Source organism: Nicotiana attenuata, unplaced genomic scaffold (genome assembly GCF_001879085.1).
Source record: "Nicotiana attenuata strain UT unplaced genomic scaffold, NIATTr2, whole genome shotgun sequence".
NCBI lineage: Eukaryota > Viridiplantae > Streptophyta > Magnoliopsida > Solanales > Solanaceae > Nicotiana > Nicotiana attenuata.
Genome location: NW_017670889.1, coordinates 52,183 through 59,009, shown reverse-complemented (window position 1 = coordinate 59,009; position 6,827 = coordinate 52,183).

Sequence of the window (6,827 nt, the reverse complement as noted above, 5' to 3'; positions counted from 1 at the left end):
TCCCCCTTGGTTTTTCTTTGGCCAACGGTTCTTTTTCAAGGGATGAATTTTTGAACCGGGTATTAGTTTTTCTTTTTAGAGTAGTGTAGGATATGAAGACTCAGACTAAATTCAGCACATTCAGTGACTTGTTTGATACCAACGGAGTTAGACCTAAGCATGTGGATTATAACTTTCTCCATGAGTTTGTGAGAACTATTTTTTCCTTGAAAAGTTGAATAGTTTTTTTGTGACGCTTAAGCTCATTTTCTTGACTCTTGTGCTAACTGCCGTGCTGTGTGCATTAAAATTATGGCTTAACTCCGTACTTGCTTTGATTGTAAGTTGAAATGTAGTCATCCTAAGTGAGTCATGTGCCATTGTGTGGTGAGATTTTTGTATAAGCTTTGTGTAGTACTTTGCGTCTAGAACTTGCCCGTTATGGAGTTGAAGCGAAATCCTAGGTTTTGCTCCGTTTGATATATAATTTTAGTCCTTCTTTGATCCTTTTGAATTCTAATGCTACCACAACTAAAATCATCCCTAGTTAGCCATTTTGAGCCTTTAGACCATTTATTTGGCACTCTACGAGCCTATACCTTTTTGTACTTAATTGAAACTTTTGATCCTTTTACCTCTTAAAGCACTTTAATTGTGAAATGAGCACTAAATGAAGTAAGGAGGGAATTTGGGTGACTTTGAGTGTAACCAATGAAAGGGAGAAATGTGCACTTATTTTGTAAAATAATACACCACTTGCGAAAATTGAAAAAAAAAAGAAGAAGAAAAATCGGGGGGGGGGGGGGGGGAGAGAAGAAAAAAGTGTAGATGAATAAATATCTTATTTTTGCTAGTGGAGTATAAATGACGATTGTGCTTAAAGAAAAAGGGAATATTTTTGGGGGTGATATTGTTTGTGAAGTTGAAGTTGGGTCGAGAGAATTTTGTGCTTGAAGTTAGTTTTGTGCTATGTTAAAGTGCTTAGGAGGATGAGTCAATATTCCTAAAATATAGCCTACCCGTCCCTTAACCCTCATTACAACCATAAAAAGTCCTAATTGATTTTAGATCGAGCGAGCTTGCATAAGTAGAGATTTACATAAAGGGCAAGCCTATGGTACCTTTTGTGCGCATGTGAACTTCTTTGAGAGAGTGAGTGAGTTCTTCTATTGTTTGAAGTCCTTAAATTACATTCAAATTTTATTTGAGTGTGTGGACTATCTTCCTCTGTTTTGTGGTGAGGGAACATGTCATATGATGGATAGGTGAATTTATTAAGCTATTCAGTCAGAGTGAGTAAGTTAGCCTGAAAGTAGTTATGCTAGGGAGTCAGTTTCTGAGTTTGAGATGTCCCAGAGTTGTTATTTGATTATTTTGAAATGTTCACTATTGTGCTTGCATGTTTTTAACATGGAGAAGAAAGTCCGCGAATGCATATCCAAGGGGCTAATTGTTGGTATCAACCAAAGTCATGGGTGCTTAAGCTTAATTGAAATGTGTGACTTGATAGCGATAAGCTAAATTTTGTTTTATCTATTGAGGGTTGATTCTACTTTGCTCGAGGGGGAACAAAGGTCTAAGTGTGGGGTGGTGATGTTTGGCATATTTCTATATGTTATTATGTTACTTCACTCATGTTTTAACCGCTTTTTGATGCTATTTGATCTTTAAAATGTCCAACATGGGTTAATTATTGGTTTTATGACTAATTGAGTTGTGTGTGATGATTTAGGGTGCTTGGAGTGCAAACATATGAAGAAAAGGTGCTCTAGCTATAGAAGAAGAGGTTGGATGCGATCATATTTTCTTGCACCCTTAGCAGTGAAGTCGGGCCAAGGCATCCGCCTTAGCATCCGCACCTGGGCACAGTAGAGATGGAGGAACAAATCTCATTAATTTGGATAGTTGTTGTTGGCCCAAGTAAAGGTTAATTTTGAAGACTGACAAAAGAACTCAGACATGAACCAGGTCGATCCCGCAGGTCCATCCCTCAGGTGCATGTCACGACCCAAAATCCCTCCGAAGGAGTCGTGATGGCACCTAGTCTCTAAACTAGGTAAGCCTAACATTTACTGAAATAACATTAACATTTACTGACTTCAAATTAAATAACTATGAATAAATCACAATTCCCAAAACCGGTGGTACAAGTAAGCCTTTCTAAGAGTAGTTATACAACATAAATACAACACTGTTCCAGAACGAGAAGGAATCAATGGAACCTAAATACAAACGAAGGTGACTCCGAGGCCTGCGAACCCAGCAACAGGTTATCGTGAGTCTCCACCGCGACGACCCGTACAGCTACTATCGATCAATACCTGGATCTGTACACAAAAAATTACAAAAGTATAGTATGAGCACACCACGGCGGTGCCCAGTAAGTATCAAGACTAACCTCGGTGGGGTAGTGATGAGGAACAGTCAAGACACCTATTGGCCAAACGAAATGAACAAGATATGATAGTAAAATATCGAGATAAAGATAACGAGATAATATCAACAGCGGAGAGAAATCAAAATACAATCAGTAGGAACAATAAAGGGAGAACACGGGTAGTAGCGAACGATACCCAAGTAAATCAGATAACCAAGTAAATCAGTTAACCAAGTAAGTCAGATAACCAAGTAAATCAACACTGACATAACAGGAATAGAGACAAGTAAGAATGTATTCAAATAAAGAAGGAAATACCAACTCAATCAATCACATCATGTCTAATACACAATCCCGACCATCTCAATCCTCGGTTTCTCATGTCATAATTCCAACTTCCGAACCTTCAACACACATGGCACCTTGTGCCCCCGTATTTTCCATCTCACTTTTAACAACAAAATCCACATGCTATACTATACATAATGTCCGTACAAATGCACTCAAGATGTTCAAGAAGTCTACAATTTCTAAACTAATTAGGAAAGTCAGCGAGAAAAGATGAGGTTGTTTCATTGGAAATCGTTCGAGTAAAGAAAGTACCCCTTTCAATTAAAATACAACATCGACTGGATTATTACCTTTAACATGGGAGTTAATAACTTAAAACTTAGTAGAAATTCCTTTTTAAGTAAAATACGACCTCAGACGGTTTAAGGGGGTATAATTGAGAAACTAATTGAATTAAAGATGTAACAATTTTTGAAGTTTGAAGTATTGGAATGTATATATATATATATATATATATATATACGGCGAAGTATTGAAAGCACTGTAGGTTCCAACAAAAAGGATCACAACAATAAAAGGAAATTAAACAGTTAAAACACTTGAATTGATAACAACAAATAAACACAGCAACAGAAAGGCACGGCATCACTCTTCGTGCTTTTACTCTCGTTCTCACCATAAGAATCAATATTCACTTTTATTCTTCCTTGTTGCGGCGTGCAACCCGATCCTAATCAAAGAGTACTGTTGCGGTGTGCAACCCGATCCAAATCATATAATACTGTTGCGGCGTGCAACCCGATCCAAATCATATAATATTGTTGCGGCGTGCAACCCGATCCCATATAATATTGTTGTGGCATGCAACCCGATCCAAATCATATAATATTGTTGTGGCGTGCAACCCGATCCCATATAATATTGTTGCGGCGTGCAACCCGATCCAAATCATATAATATTGTTGCGGCATGCAATCCGATCCCATATATACAAGTCAACACCAATCACAAAGAATCCCGGCAAGGGAATAATAAGGAAATAACAATATCCCGGCAAGGGAGTCAACAACAAGAATAAACACATCCCGGCAAGGGAACCAACAGTAAAAATGAAATATGTCCCGGCAAGGGAATCAGCTATAACCAAACTCTTACCAACAATTACTTTACAATGAAACCTCAACTAAACAACAAGGCATAATAAGCCAGTGATAACTACACCGGTAACTGCAACAATTGGATATGTAATCTATTTGCACGAAGTCATAGAGGAACTCACAATCAAGAAGTATCAAAGTAGTAAGGAAGGCAATCATTTCAATTAAGGCAATTAAGGGTCAAAGCAACACTTAAGAATTAGAGAAAAGCTAATAACATTATGTGGAGCATATAGAGACAATATAAGCAATTATTACAGTTAATCATAACGGAATACTTTCCACATATTGAACGTAAGGACCTAAGAACCCTAAAGCATATTTTCCACAGATAAGTCCGAGCACACACTCGTCACCTCGCATGCACGGACTACAATTAGCATAAAAGACTCAAATCCTAAGGAGAAGTCCCCCACACAAGGTTAGGCAAGATACTTACCTCGAAGACGACAAACCGATACTCTAAAATGCACTTCTCGGGTGAAAAGACCTTCAGACGGCTCATATCTAACCAAAAATGACTTGAATACATCTAACAATGCAAGAGAAAACAATTCCAATTAACAAAACTATGATTCCTAAACAATTTGCAAAAAGTCAACAAAAGTCAACTCCTCGGGCCCGTACCTCGGATCCCGACAAAATTCACAAAAACCGAATACCCATTCCGATACGAGTTCACCCGTACAAAAATTATCTAATTCTGATACCATTTGGTCATTCAAATCATCATTTTACATTTTGAAAGATTTCACAATTTTTTCCAAATTTTCCATTAGATTCTCATGGATTTGATGTTAAATCTAAGGTATAATCACAAAATATAGTTGGAAATTGATTAGAGACACTTACCCAATGATTTGGAGAAGTTTGGGTCTTTGAAAAATCGCCTATGGAGGTTTAGGGTTTGAGAAAATTGAAAAATGGGTGAAAATCCCGTCAAAAACCTCACTTAACAGGCCTCAGATGTCGCATTTGCGACCCACGCTTCGCAATTGCGAACCCTTGAAAATTGCGAACAAAGCAGGGCTAACAGAAGTCGCATTTGCGACCAAAAGTTCACATTTGCGAACTGGGCATCGCAAATGCGATGTAAAAGTTCGCATTTGCGAACACACCAGAAACCAGCAATTTTCCCGTCACGAAAATGAGCATAACTTCCTCATACGATGTCCAAATTCGATGATTCTTTTTCCTATGGCTCCGTAATTTCGATACGGATCTAATGATTCAAACAAAACTGAATTTGGATCTCGTTTGCTTAATATGATATCATTTTTGCTTGAAGAAACGACGATGAAGCATCCAAAAACAAGCGCAACATAGCCTAAACCTATCCGAAACTCACCCAAGCCCTCGGGGCTCGAAACCAAACATGCACACAAGTCTAAAAACATCATAAGGACTTACTTGTGCGATCTAATCATCAAAATAATATCAAAAACTATGAATTTAACCTCAAAACTCATGATTTTCTAACTTTTCAACCGGACGTCCAAATCACGTCAAATCAATTCCGATTCTCACCAAATTTCACAGATAGGACTTAAATATCATAAAAAAATTGTACCAGGCTCCGGAACCAAAATACGGGCCCAATACCAACGAGTTCAAACATTAATTCATTTATTTATTTCCTTTAAAAACCAGCACAATAATTTTCTTCAAAAATTGTTTTCTAAGGCTAGGGACCTCGGAATTCAATTCCGGGCATACGTCCAAGTCCCATATTTTACCGCGGACCTCCCGGGATCGTCGGAACACAGATCCGGGTCCGTTTACCAAAATGTTTACCAAAGTCAACAAAAAAAACCAAATTTTAACACTAGAATTACTATATTTTTCATATTTTCACATAAAAGCTTTCCGGTTTCATGCCCGGACTGCGCACGCAAGTCGATACACATAATATGAAGCTACCCGTGACCTCAAACTGCCGAACTGGACGCAATTGCTCAAAACGATCAGTTGGGTCATTACAAACTGCCTGTTTTGGCTGCTACACCACCTGCCAGCTTATACCAAATTTCGTAAACAAGCATTTTATGCCAACAACAACAACAACAACAACACTAAAAAGCAACAAAATATAAAGATCAATAGAACTAAAACATTAAGCTAACAAAACTAAGTTAACGCTTATTACAAGCTCATTCGAAAACTAGTTCTATTGTCTAGTTCAAAGTATATATATAAAGTACTCAAGGAGTGTTCTTTCAGCATCCTCGTCCGAAAGTTGGATTGTCTCGGCCGACTCATTAGGTGGCTGACTGCGTATGAATTTCCCCCACATCAGTTGTGAAGCGAACCTATAAGAAAAATTATATTAAATTAATATTTCAAAATTTATATAAAAGTAAATCAAAATACTTAATGAAAAGTAAAAACTTACATGTATAGTCGAGGCTCGACCCTCGACCCACCTTTCTGAATCAGTCTCTTTCTTCTTCTTTACAATACGAGTTTCATTGAATAGCTCATGATCTTGCTTCATTGGCATCATAAAGCTGTCTGGTGGCTTTGGTGATTATCCTCGGGATGAACTTGGATACAGAGAATAACTTGGATACAGTAACTGACAGAGTGTGTCTTTTGATCAATTGTTGTTCTCGTTAGCGACAATGATGATGAGAAGGCAATGGCATGTGTTTCAAATAGTGATGGTGTAGGCAGGAATTTTAACATTTCCTAAGTAGATAAAAGAAAGATTATAGAGGAATTCTCTACTTCATTTTTCAAGAGGAAAAGGAGTTTAATTGGGAGTGACAAAGTTGATGGTGATGGAATGTTTTCCGTTGGTCGTGGCAGTTCCCATAAAACGGGGATCATAAGACTCTATGATGACAAAGATTATAGGAAGTTTTGTTCTCAACTTTCTTCCAAGTCTGATCCGTACAAGCTTAATGGGATACTGGTGATATTTCTTCGGATTCAGACAATGATTTGACTGACAAAAGTATGGAAATGCTAATCAAAAGAATTAAAGCTAAAACTTTTTTCTTGGTAGAGAAGGATGCTGAAAAA